The 18,079-nt window shown below is 47.5% G+C and overlaps 1 protein-coding gene across 50 annotated transcripts in view; it reads left to right on the top strand.

Annotated features, from left to right (window-relative positions):
* Positions 1 to 18,079, top strand: part of LOC103349615 (uncharacterized) — a 163,104-nt gene that overhangs the window by 98,131 nt on the left and 46,894 nt on the right. For 5 of the 50 annotated variants that reach the window (XR_016234089.1, XR_016234100.1, XR_016234141.1 and 2 more), the window contains one exon: positions 2,268 to 4,123. The exons of the other annotated variants lie outside the window; for them this stretch is intronic. The gene's annotated coding sequence lies outside the window, so the exon portion shown is untranslated. Of the gene's footprint in view, positions 1 to 2,267; positions 4,124 to 18,079 lie in introns of those variants that run through there. 50 annotated transcript variants of the gene reach the window in all.

Below are 18,079 nucleotides of genomic sequence, written 5' to 3'. Positions count from 1 at the left end.
TGGTGTAACAAGCAAAGCAAAAGAAACCAGCGGGACACTTTCCATGTCCCCACCCCACATCCGGGCAGCCACTGTTAGCGATGTTCTTCCAGCACACTCTCTGCAGATGTACAAACACAAAGGAACCTTCTGCACAGGCATATTTTCTGCTGTTATTACAGGAAAGTCGTAATAGGCACCTTACTTTATAATATGTATCGTACAGCAACTCGTGTTAGATCAATCCAGAACACACGTGAGAGAGAAACAGAGCTCTGCTAGTAACTGCCAGGAGAGCAGGGGTGAATAGGTGGGGTTACATGGCCTTGGTTATTACAGAGGGAAGGTGTGGTTTGGGCAACCTCATGGTGGAAAAAACAGTTATGTCCATTTGTGTCCTTTAGATTCACCCTCCACTCTGTGCAACAGAATGGCTGGGTGAGTGACTTCCTGTACCCTCACCCACTAAGCCGCTACTGGCCTCTTCTGGCCTTTTGGGAAAGTGTGCTGCGGCCTCTGCTACAGTCTGGGGACCTGGTTGGTGTCCTGTGATCTGGCTTTTCTGAAGCCATCCTAGATCTCTGCTGCCTGACGCCATCTCAGTGTCACTCCATGCCTTCTCGTGGCCCTGGGAATAGCTGTGACTCTGGTGCGAGCTGGGCGTCAGCAGCCCTGTCTTAGATGCATCTGTCACATCCTTGCCCTCCGAGCCTTTACCCTGTGCCACCTTGGATGTGATGCTGACCTGAAGGATGCAGCCCTCTGGGGAACTTAAACCTCCCCCTCGTCTGCCCAGACAAGTGGAGCGCAGGTCCTGGGGTTCCCAGGCTCCAAAGTCCCTCTCTTCTTGCTCAAGACTTGGTTCTGAAAAGGGGGAGTGGGGAGCACTAAAGCCCCAGCGTTTGTCCTCCTTGTCTCTCTCTCTCCTTCCCTTTCCCTCACAACCCCTCAGCTCCAGAAGCAGCAGGCTCTGGTCTTCCCACTTCCTCCGTTTCACAGCTTCCTCTGTCTGAGGGTCCCAGCTTTGCGGCTCAGCTGCTGTTGAAGAGTCAGGAGATTTGCTTCTGCGGAGGCGGAAGAGTGATTTGGGTCTATGATCCGGATCATCAACTTTGACTGTTTGGCCTCCTAAAAATTTTGACAGAAGCCTCTCTATAGAGATCCGCTTTCTAGTTGGCTACCCTACTGCAGACACAAACAAAAGTCCAATTTGATGGTCAAGGTAGAGCAAAGACGTCACGGTTGTGGCAGATACCTGTCTTTCCCCTGAAACACTCCAATTCAGCCTGTAAAACTACACAAAATGATAGCACAGCCCTGGGTATTCCCCGAGAGCTTCCACTCTCTTGGGCTGTTTAATGGGTGATGTATTGACCTGAGCTCAGGAAAAAGAAAGAGGGAAAGACAAGTGAGAAAGGGGGCTCCCTCCACCCACATAACTGCTGCAGTTCCAGCTCATCAAAACAAGACTCTAAAACAGTTGCTGGAAAGTACCTTGAATGATCCCTTCACAGAAATAACAGCAGAGAGGAAAAACCGTGCAGTGAGAGGTTGGGCCCCCGGCGGACATGCTCTGTTTCTTGTCTTCATTTCCCCCTGAATTTTTCCTCATCCTCCAAGTGTTTATGAGAACAAGTCCTGTCCCCAGGGTCCCTGGTCAGTGCCCCTGGCACACTCAGGGACAAAACAGCAGGGTGGGGGTCAGGCATGGGGAGGGAGCCCAGGGTTTGGGAGAAGGCAAATCTGGACATGAATCCCAGGTCAGCTGATTTATGATATGCAGTTACTTACTCTATGTCTACATAGTAAGCTACTGTTGCATAATCAGGTGGGTGAATACCTATTCTCTGGGGGAGATAACTGTCCTGGTTTACAATCCAACTACGCTTCCAACTATGCAGTTGCCTATAGATACCACAACTAAGCCCTGGGGGCCCTATCTATGGCTTATTTGGGCTATTTTTTCCTGGTCATTGCCTGTATAGTTTCAGAAAGATAATTTAAGTTTGTTCCTGGAAATGTTCTTTTTTTTTTTTTTTTTTTGTCTAATTTCACAAGTTAGAGTCAATTGATCTGAGCAATAACAAATGTGAACTGCAAAGAGCTGAAGGGCTGTGAGTTGCAAAGCAAAGTACGAGCCCCAGCTAATATAATGACCTTGGGTGGGGGCCTTTCTTTGTCTGCAAACGGAGGGTCAGGAGCAGGCAGAGCTTATGTGCTCTCATTTCTAATAACATCTAAGAAAGCTGCTGGCTGATATTTCCCCCTTTCTGACATTCTGTGGCCAGCAGTTGGTCACTGCCCTTTCAGACCTGTCCTTTACGGAGCAGAAGACACCCAGGTCCCACAGTCCCTCCTCGGGCTGCACCCTCCAGCTTCTTTCAGTTCACACCCATGGGAAGCACGAGCTAATGAGATCCGGCAGACTCTACCGAAAGATGAGCCCATCGCTTCAGACCCTTGTCCTTTCTCATCTACTGAAAAAGCCCATTCAGACCGTGCCTGCCTCCTGGTGCAAGGACCTCTGAGAACAGAAGCTCCATGGATGTTCTGACAAGCCCATTCAAGACATTCTTGGAAACGGTAACTGGATCCTGGCCTCATTAAAGATCCTTGCAGAAATGTTCCGAAATGCTCCAACCAGTGTCTGCCTGCCCCAGAGAGGGCCCCACAAGGCACGGCCTGCATCAGACCGTGTATGGGTCAGACAGCTCCAGCCCCATCTTCAAGGGTAAGGGGACGTGAAACCCCAGGTTGAGCAGGATTCTCTAAATTGCCTGATTGTAAAATGCAATTTGCAATGACAGAATCATCTTAGTAACTTCACTAAAGTGTTTCAGGAGCATTGCAGAAAAAATGAGGCACTATAAATCCTGCCACTCAAAGTGAGGTGTAAGAACCAGTAGTGGGGTCAGTGCTGTGGCCTAGCGGGTAAAGCCGCTGCCTGCAGTGCCAACATCCCATATTTGGTCCCAGCTGCTCCACTTCTGATCCAGCTGTCCACTATGGTCTGGGAAAGCAGAAGAAGATGGCCCAAGTCCTTAGGCCCCTGCACCTGCGTGGGAGACCTGGAAGAAGCTCCTGGCTTTGGATTGGCATAGCTTCAGCTGTTGTGGCCATCTGAGGAGTAAACCATCGGATGGAAGACCTCTCTCTCTTTCTCTCTCTCTCTTTCTCTTTTCTCTCTGCCTCTGCCTCTCTATAACTCTGCCTTTCAAATAAATATATAAATCTTTCAAAAGAAAAAAAAAAGAACCAGTAGCATTGGCTACTCTCCAGGAGTCTGTGAGAAATGCAGAGTCTTGGGCACCATTGCAAAATTGTTGAATGGAAACCTGCATTTAACAGAATCTGCAGGAACTCCTACACATCTGAAATTAAAAAAAAAAAACATTTATTTATTTATTTATAGGCAGAGTTACAGGGAGAGATAGAGAGATAGAGAGAAAGGTCTTCCATCTGCTGGTGCATTCCCCAAATGACCGAAAGGACTTAGATCATCTTCCACTGCTTTCCCAGGCCACAGCAGAGAGCTGGACCAGAAGAGGGGCAGCCAGGATACGGGCACCCATATAGGATGCTGGTGCCGCAGGTGGAGGATTAGCCCACTGCACCACAGCGCCAGCCCCTCATGTGAACTTTGGAAAAACTCTGATCTGAAACGCTTTGAGAAACTAGAGGAACTCTGTGTTGGAAGGTCTAGATTTGTGTTGCTCGTTCTCTCAGTAAAACAGTCTCACGCGGGAAGGCTTGTCACATGATTCATACAGGACAGGGACATGTGCAGAGGCCCTCCCCTCTCGTCCCCCTCCCTCTCAGTGGTAATGAGTGGAGCTGTGGACTGGAGAAAGCTGGGTGCTGGCAAAGAGAGGGGAAGGGGAGAGGAAAGGAGAAATCTCAGCAGAGCTGCTTCTGGGCTGAGTGGGATTCCGTGGAATTTTGTTGCTATGGGCTATGCCCTTGCTCTCTGCTCTTGGAGTTAGTTTTATGTTTACTTGGATATAACTCTGCATGGAGGTGGATTGTACATGAGAGCAAGAGTCCCAGAATTCCCCAAGACTCATATATGTTCTCGCCTCAACAGTGTCTATGCAGCCACTGCTTGCCTGGTATGGTGCTAGAAAAAAATAATGGAATGATCCCACATTAGTTTAAAGCTTATGTTATGTGAGGAAACTGCAATAGCATCACATTCTAGATGAATGTCCTTAGTTAAGAGACTCAAAGAAATTTCCCAAGTCCACAGAAAGAGCGAGGCTCAGATGCTGGGCCATACACTCCACATTCTTCCTTAACTGAAACCATGCTGGGAAAGAACCTAAGACTGGTTCTGAAAATGTTAAAGCATCGGATGCATCGGACCTTGAGCGTAGCTTGGGAGGAAGCTCTGAGACTCCCAGAAGTTACCCAGCTCCTGTGGGAAGGCCCAGTTGGCACCTGTGCACTGCAGGTCCATGACGCAGTTTTACAGGATAGGCAGCTTGGGCTAAAGTGAAGTCTGCCTTGAAGAACCAGATTGAGATCCTAGCGGCTGTGTGTCTTCCCTAAGTGGGGTCCTCTTCTCCTTCAGTGGTGGGCGGTACCCCCCGCAGCTCAGCATGCTGGCCACAGCCCCAGGAACATTTCTCATCCCAGTTATCAGGCTCTGAAAAGTGCTTCTCTACCCCCCACCGATTCCCTGAATAAACTGATTTGTGAGATCTGGAAGAGTACAGCTCAGAAAGAATGTTTCCATGACCTGGAACACCCATCTGGTCCAAACATGGTTTTCATTCCCAGACTCTGTGAAACTAAGAAATTCCAACTTTTATTCTTGAAAATGAGAAGTGGAAACCAAAGAACAGGTGGAGTAGAACAGGAGCCAAGAGGGAGTGGTTGAGCAGAGATTAGGTAGAGTGATCTCTGGGGCAAGAGCTGGGATCAGGTCAGTGGGGCAGCAGTGGGATGGGGGTGGGCAATAGTGAGTGGCGGACGTGGTGGGCAACTCTGCTCTGGTTGAGTGCTAGTGCTGAGACAGCCCAAGGAAAATCCATGCTTCCTTTTTTTTTTTTTTTTTTAAAGATGTATTTGAAAGGCAGAATGGCAGGGCTGGGGGGTAGAGAGATATATCATCCATCTTAAGAGTCTGGAACTCCATCTGGGTCTCCCACATGGGTATCAGGGCCCAAGCACTTGGGCCATCTTCTGCTACTTCCCCCAGTTCATTAACCAGGACTGGATTGGAAGTGGAGCAGGCAAGGAACCCAAACCAGGGCTCAGATATGGGAGGCCTGCATTGCAGGTGCTGGCTTAGCTCACTGTACCACAACATCGACCCCAATTCTACTGTTTCAAACCTTACAAATGACAAATGTCAAAGATAAACAGATCTAGACTCTAGCTAAAAGTGGTAAGGACGAATTTTAATCAGGGAGGAGCAGTTGCAATAAGCAGTAGAGTCCAGCATGCACTGAACCCAACTTCGGTTTGTACAGAGGTTACCGGGTGCGTCAAAGGGACAGTGGTGGATGGAGGCAGTGGTGAGCAAGGGCTCAGCAGATTTAGGGAAGTGAGACATTATAAAGCAGGACAGGGAGGCTGGTCCATGTGAAACTCATCTGGCTTTGCTAACTGGAACGTTGGCTCCTACCGTCAAACAGAGGCTAAAAGACAGGGGCTCGGTGTTCAGGTGTTGGCTGGAAGAAACAGAAAGTTCCTTGGTATTTTAAGATGTTTAAGTAGAGAGCAGTCTGCATAGCAGGACAAAACATCTGACCAGATGCCATTATATAGGAAACCAGTGCCCATACAGGATGCCAGCATTGCAGGTAATGGTCTAACCCACTACACCGGCCCCAGGGAGTTTACTCAGTGAAGAGACAGCTCCAGGCAGAGTGTGCATACGTGACTGGGAGGCCCTGCATGTTTTCAGAGTTCTGGTTCCTCTAGCTGCACATCTATGTCCACCGCTCTGCAGGAACCTCCCTGTTCTGTGGCTGTCGTAAAGCACGCTGGTCGTGAAAGTGGCTGTCGTAAAGGCTGGAATGAAGGTTGTAAGGCGTTGCCAATGAAAGGCTGTGACTAGGGTGCTTTATGTGTTTCCAGAGGAGGAAGGTCATCTGATTGGTCGAGTGTATGAATGAAGCATTCAACATGAGCCAATCAGGGACCTGACACAGGAGTAGCCGATTTTGAATAGAAGTTTGCGGAGTGCTCAGTCAGCTCCAAGATGGACAAGATGTTCAGCAGACACAACAACACAGTGTGTGTTTCCTGGTCTCTCCGTGGTCTCCCATGTTCCTGGAGGGTTACACTATGTATGCTTCTTCTTCTCCTTTCCGGCGCCCCCTGGACTCCTCTCATTAGCATCTTCGCTGGGAGGTTCCTGTGAATGTTGAGAGTAAATGTTAGCGTCAGGCAGATCTCAGTTCGTGTCCTGATTTGGTGGGACAGTCACCTCACCGAAGACTCAGTTCCTGTGTGTAACAGGCTAATAGCAGTAGTTCCTCGGAAGGTTCTTCGTGAGGTCAGATGGGAGGAGGCATGGAAAGTGCTCGGTGGAGTGTCTGGCCAGGTACCAGGCCAAGCGTCCCTGCCGGGCAGTCCTCTTCCTGCCGCAGGAGCTGGCGCACAGTCGGTGTTCAGGGGATGCTGGGAGAATGGATCTAGTGCGGGACTGTGGCGGGCTGCCTCTTCCCCCACCACTCCTTCCTGGCTCTCTAGCCGCGGAGCTCAGCAACAGCGGGAAAGCAGCAGGCCTCACTCCAGCCTTCACGACAGTCGCTTTCACGACCGGCATGCTTTACGACAGCCACAGAACAGGGAGGTTCCTGCAGAGCGGTGGAAATAGATGTGCCGCTAGAGGAACCAGAACTCTGGAAAACACGCAGGGCCTCCCAGCCATGTGCGCACACTCTGTCTGGAAACCCACACAGGAGCCATACAGGTCCCAACGTCTCCCTGCGACTCCACAGCACGCCCAGATTCGCAGCTCTGGTCTGGGCCAGCAGTGACTGAGAAGTGAGTGGTGCCTGGGATTAGATTCTCCAAGAAAAGTTTGATTTTTCTCTCCATGGCCGTTTATTGTTGGAGGCCAGATGAGATTCCAGGAAACGGCTACCCATTGTTGCCCCTGTGAGGTCAGTACCCATAACCTTGGCAGGTTATTCTTAAAGTAAATCTTTGAGAATACATAGCATTTATTTCAAGGTTTGCCTTAAGTGGTATATTATTTGCTGCTCAATTTCAGTTTCCGTAGGTGTCCTGTGTATGTGATGATGGGTCATAATGGGCTACCTTGCACTCCTTGCTGCTGACTTAGAGGTCAGGTCCACTCGTCTGACCTCCAAGAGGGTCCTCCATGCCGGGCTTCACCAAGTGGACGCCTGCCTCACAGCTTCCCGTGGGTCAGCAGATCCCTGTGATTCTGGTGTGGAACAGAGGCTCCCCACCCCCCCAGGGCAGGAAAGCCACGCTGGGTGGAAGGAACCCAATCCAAGCTGCTACCCTTGCAGGTGCCTATCCCTTGTCCCCACCTGGGTGTGCCGTGTGTGCCCCGTGTCCTCCCAATTCCAGCCGCCACCATGCCTGGCCTCACTGAGTGCTGGTGTCATCTGAGCTAGTTCAGCACAAACCCTGAGAAAGAAAAGTACCCTTTCCACTGTTTCAGCCAAGACCACCGGGAACATTTAAAGATTGTATACATAGAACAGGAAGGAACAGGAAAACAAAATCCAAAAACTTAGATGTGGCCAAGCTTCCAAAGCACAGGTCATTCTGACAAACATCTCAGTTTTCTCCCAGGTTGACGTGGGCTCAGTGCACAGGCCTCTGAACGTTAGAAAACAGATCAAGATCTTTGCCTTGGCACCGGTTGGACTTCTTGTCCTCAGAGTCTGCCTGGGAGGCTGGAGGATGGGTGTGGGTGGCTTCCAGGTCATCTTTGGGGCTGTGCTGTAGTTTCAAGTTCCCTTTGTCCCAGTTCTGCCCACTGATGAAGACAGCCTGACTCTACCTGCCCTGCCTTTCTTCCTCAAAGCAGTGCCTTATGCCATGCTCCTGGCCCCTCCCCAGAAAGATTGACAAATGGAAAGTGGGGGAAGGGGAAGAGGGAGAGGATGGGAGAAATGGCAGCTATTTAAATTCTCATTATAATAATTCCATAGGGATTCTGGATTGTGAGCAATTTCTGGAGTGCTGTCCTTAGGTGGAGGAGCTGTCCATGAATGTAGTCTACCAGGGAGGCAGTAAGCTTGGGGTGGGAGCATGCACAGGCAAGGAGGTAAGGCTAAGTCTATCAACATGTGTTCATGGAAGTTTTATTCTGACAGCCTCTAATTTTATGGTCAACTGATAAGCTATGTCAGAAGCCGGGTGTCAGAGTGGAGGAAGTGTAGGCGGCTTGTGGAGAGAGAAGGTGTGATTTCGGAGTGGGAGAGTGCCCACTTAACATTTACCATCTGGCCATGAAACCAAGGGAGACTGACCAGTCTGGTCTTGGGGCCATTCACTTGCAGGGCATGTGGAAAGTTGGCAGGAGCTGGGGCTGGCGCTGTGGCTCACGGATGCCTGTGGCGCCGGCCTCCCCTATGGGCTCCTGGCTTCCAATCAGTGCAGCGCCGGCCGTGGCAGCCATTTGGGGGGTGAATCAATGGATGGAAGACCTTTCTCTCTGTCTCTCTCTCTCACTGTCTATAACTCTGTCAAATAAAAAAAAAAAGAAAGAAAGAAAGTTGGAAAGAGCTGGGACTGTACTCACTTAGTGCTGCCTAGGGAGTGACAGGGCAGCAGAGGGGCAAGAGAGTCCAGGTTCATGGAAGGGAGGGAGCACAGTGGTTTCCCAGGGGATTAAGGACTGTGGAAGGAGAAGGGAGAACAGAGGGCTGTCAGGGGTGAATGCCAGCGTAGACATGGAGGGTTAGTGAACTGAAGGGCCTGCTGGGGTCAAAGGGTTATATGGACTTGGGTTTGAGGGAGTACATTGGAGTACTCTGGCCCACCTACAGAGTGGTGGACTCAACTCTAAACCACCACACATTGGAAAGATAATAAGTGGTGGTCCAAGAGGAGGTAGATGGACTTGAGGGAGGGAAGGGGGAAGAGGCAGTTACTGGTCCTGGTGTGTTCATGGCTGAAGGCAGGGTCATGAGAAGGGCTGAGGCAGGGAAGAGAGCAAGACCATTAGAAAATTAAATTCCTGGTTGGCGCTGTGGCTCACTAGGCTAATCCTCTGCCTGTGGAGCCGGCACCCCGGGTTCTAGTCCCGGTTGGGGTGCCAGATTCTGTCCCGGTTGCTCCTCTTCCAGTCCAGCTCTCTGCTGTGGCCCAGGAGTACAGTGGAGGATGGCCCAGTCCTTGGGCCCTGCACTGGCATGGGAGACCAGGAGGAAGCACCTGGCTCCTGACTTTGGATTGGTGCAGCGCGCTGGCTGTAGCAGCCATTGGGGGGTGAACTAACGGAAGGAAGACCTTTCTCTCTGTCTCTCTCTCACTGTCTAACTCTGCCTGTCAAAAAAAAAAAAAAAAAAATTAAATTCCTCTAACTCAGGACTGTTTTGGAAGAGTCCTTTCCATCAGTGTTCCACAAACTAGGGCTCAGTGGGCAAACTCTGCCTGTCGCCTGTTCTTAAAGTTGTGTAAGAACACAGATAAGGCCGTTCAGTTATGTATTCCCTGGGGTGCTTTCATGCTACAGCAGCAGTGCATGAAAGTGTGTGTTATCTGGCCTTTATAGGAAATGCTGGGCCACCCCCAAACAATGTTTGACAATAAAAAATGTAAACAAATGTAACTTCCAACTCATTGTGTAATGGCTACGAGCCTGGTGCCCTTGGAGCTCTGAAAACACATTTTGAATATTACGGGAAAGCTCTTTGCTCTCCTTTATAAACAGGTATTTCAGCTTTGTAGTGACAAGATAGAGAATAAATATCAGCTCAACTCGAGTTGCTTGTTGAGAGTTTCATAAATATTAGCTCATTGTTACTCCAATTTTATGTAAGAAGACAGAGCTCTCTGCTGTATATATCAGCCCAGGTTGGAATAAGGAATGAAGGGCTCTGAATTTCCATTCCTGTATTGGCTCTGAGTTGGGTTGTGTTACATCATCCCAGCTGGGTCAGCTCTGGACTAGTTAAGTGCTTTGGGATCCACGTCTCTGTCAATCTCCTGTGTGTTCAGAAAGCCTCTGGCCCACCTACAGAGTGGTGGGCTCAACTCTAAACCACCACACTACTCATTTTCTTCACAGCAACCGTGCAATTACACAAAAACAATCAGAGGATTTTCTCCATCAAAATTGTCCCCTATATTTCCAAGTTTTGTAGGTATTCAGGATTTTAGATACAATTTTTATTAGTAGTAAATTATAGTCTTTCAGTGTATAACTTTTCTTTCAAGTACATTTCATTTGCTTTCAATTTGGAAAATATATTCAAAAGAATGCTTCTGACATTTCTATAACAAAATATAAAATGTTCTTGCTGCCTCCCCTTGTATCATAACTTCTCCAGTCTCCTGTTAGATAGGAGCTGAGTAATACTGTTGTGGGTAAAGACACATGGGTCATGTATTTTCTTAGTTCTTGCAGAGCCGACACTGTCTTTCTCGCTTTCTTTCATAACAGTACTGGTTTGCTGTAGAATTCCGGCGTCATACTGGTTATGCTTCAAAATTCTCAGTATAGTTCTGTTCTCTTCCAGTAATTACTGTTATGCAACAAAAGCGGGGTCAAACTCATTTTGAATTTTTCTCCACAAGCAACTTTCAACAGTTTTGATGATTTTGAAAACTCAAGGATTTCTGAAGGAATTAGCTGTACTTTGGATTCCAATTTTTCCTTGGTAAGAGATAGTTTAATGTTTAGAGTCAGGAATTGTTCACTTCTGGGAATTGTTCTTGTATTTCTGACTATGTTCTTGTTTAGGTGCTCCGCTGTTTTCTTCAGAAATAGCAGTCTCATCCACAAGACTGTTCCACGTTCTCAGTCATTGTCGCTCCCCCTCTTCGTGGAGGAACGACACTGGACCCTGCGCTGTTCTTTTGTCTGCTCAGCCCTTCCCGGGTTTGCTGCTGATCCTTCCCGGGTTGGCTGCCGACCCTTCCACCTCCGTGGAGGGGCGGCTCCCCCTGCCACTTTCCCTGCTTCCGCGGAGGAGCGGCACACCGCCAGCCAGCTCTCTCGGGGGCTGCTCAGGTGTTCCTTCAGATGTTCCTGGTGCATATTGTTTCTCTCTTCCTTTATAGTCCTCTTCCACCAATCCCAACTCTGCTACCCACACGCCGAGCATGCTGCTCTCCTCCAATCAGGAGCAGGATTAGCTCCTGCAGCTTATCAGTCAAATTGGCGAGAGGCAGCTGCGTAGAAGTTTACTCCTCCCCAGCGCCATATTGTGGGAGAGCAGATGCATAGAATAAGTCTTAATTCCAGTAACTTAGTCTAGTCTCAGTTGCTCCCCACAGGTCATCTTTCTCACTGCTTTCATCTGCTCCCCTTTTCTCTGCACACCAGGGGAGCTTCTCCCATGCGTCCTCCACATCACACATCTCACTTTCCGTGGTGTCAGTGCCGCCCTTCCCCACCCGCAGTGAGGTCTTAGTTGAGGTATTGTCGTTGTCGGATGGTCTTCCTACCCTTTTATATCCATCCGCCATGTTGTTCAAGGCAGGACCGGACTTGCACGCTTTTCTTTTGCGCTGCAAATGCAAACCACTTTTTCTGGTTGTACAGGTTCTACACGAGCTGCCGAGTTTCTCTTGTACAATTTACCAGGCACACGGGTCTTTCTCCAGCATGCAGGATTTTCTCACCTTACAGAGTTCCACTGCCAGGAATGTGCCACACCTGTTTCCCCCATCGCTAGCTCAGAGGAAATGCTCCCTGTTAACCGAAGCCCCCCGCACCCTTGATTGCAGTATCTCAGAGTGTCACCGCCAGTGTCTGTGGGTTCCACAAGCATGGATTTGACCAACTGCAGACTGGAAATATTTGGAAACAAACATAGCATCTGTAGTAACACGGACAATTCTATTTCTTGTCATTTTTCCCCTAAACAATACAATATAGCAACTATTTACCTAGAATTCACATTGTGTTAAGCACTGTAGTTAATACAGAGATGATTCAAAGAACACAAGAGGATGTGACCAGATTACATGCAAATACTCTGCCATTTTACATGAGACTTGGGCTTCCCTGGATTTTGTTATCCATGGGAAGTTCTGGAACAAACCTTCTCTGGTTACTGAGGAATGACTGTGTGTAGGTACCACCTGCTGTTCCTTAAATCCACCCCTTGTTTGTTTTTGTCACAGCAATTTTCTTTTTAAATTGTTTGTTATCACATTGCCTATGAATGCCATGAAAGTGTAAGCTACATTCAAAGTGACATTAAGTCTGTATCACTCAGCTCTATGCTATTTACCCCGAAGCACAGAGCTTAGCTAATAATGGGTTCTCCTTTTTAACAACTTGTTCATTTATTTACTGTTCATCTGCTTGAAAGGCAGAGTGAGACAGTGAGAGTGACAGCAAGAGCTGGAGAGAGAGAGAGAATCTTCCATCCAATGATTCCAACCCCAGATGCCTGTGAGCTGGGCCACACAGAAGCCAGGAGCCCAAAACTCCATCCGGGTCTCCCACATGGGTAGCAAGGACACAAGTACTTGACCCCAGGTGTGTTAGCAGGAAGCCAGACTGGAAGTAGAGTAACCAGGACTCAGACCAGCACTCTGATATGGGATGTGGGCATCCCAAGCAGCGGCTTAACCCACCGTGCCACAAGGTCTGTCCCTCTTAAAGTGACTTCTGTGACACTGTAAGCTGTGACACTGTAACCTCCGTGGAAGGGCGGTTCCCCCTGCCACTTTCCCCACTTCCGCGGGGGAGCGGCACACCGCCAGCCGGCTCTCTCGGGGGCTGCTCAGGTGTTCCTCAGGTGTTCCCCTTAGATGTTCCTGGTGCATGTTGTCTCTCTCCTCCTTTATAGTCCTCTTCCACCAATCCCAACTCTGCTACCCACACGCCGAGTACGCTGCTCTCCTCCAATCAGGAGCGGGATCAGCTCCTGCAGGTTACTGGTTGAACTGGAGGCAGCTGTGTAAAAGTTGTTTTTACTCCTCTCCCAGCGCCATATTGTGGGAGAGCAGATGCATAGAATAAGTCTTAATTCCAGTAACTTAGTCTAGTCCGAGTTGCTCCCCACAGATGAGCTGCCCCCAATCCCTTCCACTTTCTGCACAGGTGGTTTTTGGTTTGTTCTTGCTTCTAGGTTTCTGAGATTTTTGTTCTTTTTTTTTTTTCTTTGTTTCTAATTTTCTGTCTCTGGCTGCATATGGATTAAAACAAGAATGAGATTAGAGGTGGGTATAGGAAAGAGTAACTCTATCACGTAGAGTAGCCCTGTTAGTATCTATGGATTATTGCAGGGTGTAGATGGTGGGTTCCAGAAGGCGAGAATGGACTGCATGGTTATAGAAATGTCTTCCAAGTCTTTCAGGCCACCCCAGCTTCAGCAGTGAGACCTGAATATGCGTGGAGAAGCCTGGTAGTTGGTTTTCTTTCCACCTGGTTCTACCTACCCTGTGCTGAATTGCGTGTGTTTCTGTATTTCCCTTTCAATTATTTGCCAAGCCTGGTTTCTGGAATGATGTGAGGTGTTTTGTTTGTTTCTTTGTTTGTTTTGTTTTGCTTTGTTGGTTTTTTTGGCATATTTTTTCCTAGAGACTGAGGAGAATTGTATTTTAGGGTTGATGATCAGAGCTCATTGAAAGCCAGTTTTTAAAATAATAGAGACCAAGACTATGTTCCTTAAGGCAGCATGAGCAATGACCATGAACTACATGATTTTTCCCCCGTAATCAGCTGTATATTAGGAGCTAGCATTGAAGGGAATCAGAAGAGGGATTTTCTATAGTGACATTTGGTTGATACAATTCAAGATAATTCTTTCTGGGGCAGGCGTTCTATCCGAGGCATTAAGACACAAGTTAAGAAGTGCTTGGTTCACATCAGAGTGCCAGGGTTCAAGTCCCAGCTCCAGCTGCTGACTTGCACTTGCTGCCAGCCTGCACTGTGGGAGCAGTGGTGATGGATCCAGTGACTGGTTGCCTGCCACCCACACAAGAGACCTGGTCTGATGTGCCCGGTCAGGTGGGCATTTAGGGAGTGAACCGGAGGATAGGAACTCTCTCTGTGTAGCTGTATCTGTGTCCTTATGACTTCAAAGAACTAACAACTGCACATTCTAAAAAGCGTTTCTTCCTTTAAGGCTCTATGACACTACGCTTTCTGTCCTCATTAACAGGAAACAGCTCCTGCCCATTTCTTTTTAAAGTTAAATCCCTTCTTTCTCTTTCAATTTGCAAATATAGGTGAACAGACATGGACTAGAGGAAAACTAGATACCTTAAGTGGGTCAAAGAAAAGGATATTCTGGATGTTTTTCCCCATGATTTTTGAATATTATTATGGGTAAAATAGAGCAAGATGAGTTACAAGACATGTACTTACCAGTAAGCAACAGAGAAAATTTCAAATATGTATTTCACAATATTTTAATAACTATATATTTAATACAGTTTATATAAATATAAGGTATAATTAATAGGGTTTTTATTGGAGATATGACATGTGTATAGTATCAATAGAATTTTAAATACATAATATACAATTATACATAAATATATACTTACATATAATAGCCTATACTGTACATAATTACATATAAATATATCAGATGTATTTTATATTCTACTGATTTATGCTAAATATATATTTCATATATTTGAATATATTTTAAATACACACTTGAAGTTCTCTTTGTTGCTGAGATGAACACATGTTTTGTAACTCCTGTGGTTCTCTTGCAAACACACACACACACACACACACATTGTATTTCCTTTTAAGATACTAATCTGGAGAACCAAAGTCAAAAGCTTTAATTCACGGTGTCATTACAAACTGTAGACTGCAGCTTGGTGTGAAATCTGAATGGAAATATTTGGACTCAGCTAGTCGTTGCAATAAGCTTTTTGCCGTTTTACAGCTAAAGCCATTTCAACAGAAACCTGGTTCCTATATAATAGGTAGACTACAGTGCTGTATTTTGAACTTAGAGCGCCACCTAGTGACCATTTACCTCCTGACTGCTGAAATTGAGTACCAAGCCCTTTCACTGGGAGTCTCTCTCCCAATTTGTTTTCTCTCTGATTTTATTTTGTAGCCAAGTGCTTGAGCCAGGTGTCCCACTCACGCCCTCATATGGAAACCTTGTTTGTTGCTATAGGGTATTTTTTTAAGATTTATTTTATTTATTTGAAAGAGTTACAGAGAGAGATAGAGACAGAGAAAGAGGTCTTCCATCCGCTGGTTCACTCCCCAGATGGCTGCAATGGCTGGAGCTGCATTGATCCAAAGCCAGGAGCCAGGAGCTTCTTCCAGGTCTCCCACATGGGTGCAGGGGCCCAAGGACTTGGGCCATCTACTGCTTCCCAGGCCTTAGCAGAGAGCTGGATCAGAAAAGGAGCAGCCAGGACTAGAACTGGCGCCCACATGGGATGCCAGCACTTCAGGCCAGGGCATTAACCCGCTGCACCACAGTGCCGGCCCCTGCTATAGGGTATTGATGGCCATGACAGACCCTTCCCAGAGTGTGTGTGATAAGAGAAGGGTGAGGATTGGAACTCACTTTTGCTATTTGGCCATTATTCCAGGCAGCTGGAGATACCGCAGTTCTACAGTGTTTGGGATGGAGTGGGGACTTCGAAATGTGGCACCCACCAATTTTCATAGGGGCTTATTTCACAAGCTTCCCTTCCTGACCAGGCCTAGTGGGACAGGCCAGCATCGGCTTTAGCCAGGGGACCATGGGTTGGCAAATGTTCCTGGTGGAAGGTTTCCTGGAAGATTCCAAAGTGAGAGAAAAGAATCCTTAAAATGGTGCAAGTACAACCAGGGACTGCATTTTAAATCTAGCAAATTAGCAAAGGTTTTTTTTTCTTTTTAAGATTTACTTATTTATCTGAGAGGCAGAGTCACAGAGAGAGGTAGAGACAGAAAGAGAGGTCTTCCACCCACAGGTTCACTCAACAAAGGACCACAGCTGGAGCTGGGCTGATCCAAAGCCAGGAACCAGGAGCTTCTTCCGGATCTCCCACACGGGTGCAGAGGCCCAAGCACTCGGGCCATCCTGCACTGCTTTCTCAGGCACATTAGCAGGGAGTTGGATCAGAAGTGGAGCAACTGGGACTCCAATCAGAGCCCATACGGGATGCCAGCACTGCAAGTGGAGGCTTAACCCAATAGGCCACAGTGCAGGCCCCATTAGGAAAGATTGTTTTCTTTAAAATTTATGCTCAAGGCATGCAAAAGTATCACTAGGTGGGTAAGCTGCAGGGCTGTAGACAGTATGATTTTTGGGCAGGTGATTTGGCAATATCACAAGCTTTAAAAATGATTGTCATCGAATGTCAATCATAGAGGCAGAAATTTGAGCAGAGATGACAACAACAGAATATTCACTCAGGCTTCCGTTCTGTTGGAGCAGCACTGTCAGTGTTCAGCTTTAGAGAAGCAGTTTACGGCGGTGGTATGCAAGTGTTGGAGACCCACATCACTTAATTACACGATCTGAGGGATGCATTATCAGGCAAATGTGTCATTTTGCAAGTTCTGGGGTGTACTTACAGGAGCTAAGATGGCTACCATGTCAATCATGATATGATCTCGGGGACCACAGCCGTGTGTGTGTGTGTGTGTGTGTGTGTGTGTTCTGTCACTGGCTGGGACTAGTTTATGCTGTGCATGACTGCATTTTGTTGTTTTATCATGCAATGTTTTTTAAGTGGGATATCACATGTACGTCTCACTGAAGCACGTGTTCTGCTCTGGCATCCCATCCAGACTGTGCCACCCAGTCAGTCCCCGGTCTCTGATGTGACACCTGCTCCCCTCCACACACACTCCGTGGCGCAGCTTCACACCCACTGACTCGGTCCCTGGTGGGATAGCCACAGCAGTCTTCCTCTCGCTGGTGGAATTAGGACGGCTTCTCTCATCCTCACTTTTCTGTCCTTGGCAAATTTTTCCTTATGGATGTTATTTTATTGCCACTAAAAACTGGAAGACATTAAAATTAATGTCAGCTTATTATTTTAGAATTAGGTGAGTAATTGTCCTAGAAGCCACACTAGAGTCTGCCTTGCCAACATATTCTTCCTCTTGTGGAAGATCTTTAGGTTTATGTGGCAAACCAGGAAAAGTAGAAAAGCAATATGAAGAAAATAAAAAGCACTGATAATCCCAGTACCTACTGAAAACTTCTGTTAGCATTTTTGGGTAGTTCTTTCCAGCTTTTTTTCTATGTGATATGTATATGTGCATTAATGTGTGTATTATCAAATATACAATCAGTATATGATATATATATATTTTTTTTTTGACGGGCAGAGTGGACAGTGAGAGAGAGAGACAGAGAGAAAGGTCTTCCTTTGCCGTTGGTTCACCCTCCAATGGCTGCCGCGGCTGGCGCGCTGCGGCCGGTGCATCGTGCTGATCCGAAGCCAGGAGCCAGGTGCTTCTCTTGGTCTCCCATGCGGGTGCAGGGCCCAAGCACTTGGGCCATCCTCCACTGCACTCCCGGGCCACAGCAGAGAGCTGGCCTGGAAGAGGGGCAACCGGGACAGAATCCGGCACCCCTACCGGGACTAGAACCCAGTGTGCCAGCGCCGAAAGGCGGAGGATTAACCTAGTGAGCCGCGGCACCGGCTCGTATATAATATATATTTTATTTATTATAAGCACAGTATTGAATCTTGTTTGTTTCTGAAAACACTGTGTATCTCTACAAACTATGTTTTGAAACTGTAAAGTTTAATAATTTCTCAATATTCAATTCTATTGACAAAAATAATTTAGTATCATCTAGTATCACCCTTTCCCTCCAGGTGAAGCATGAAGGAGCAGCCACTGAGCGCTCAGGGAGGGAGGCTCAGGCAGATGAGGTAAATGTAATCCTGAGGTGTAGCCACCACCTTCCCCTGGGCCTTTTGGACGCTGTGAAAATTTGCAGTACAGTTCTGAGTAAACACTGCCACCTAGTGGCATCTCACTTAAACTTAT

Source organism: Oryctolagus cuniculus, chromosome 1 (genome assembly GCF_051225735.1).
Source record: "Oryctolagus cuniculus isolate XC-2025 breed Fujian yellow rabbit chromosome 1, ASM5122573v1, whole genome shotgun sequence".
NCBI classification, from domain to species: domain Eukaryota; kingdom Metazoa; phylum Chordata; class Mammalia; order Lagomorpha; family Leporidae; genus Oryctolagus; species Oryctolagus cuniculus.
This window is presented reverse-complemented; position numbering and strand designations above follow the sequence as displayed.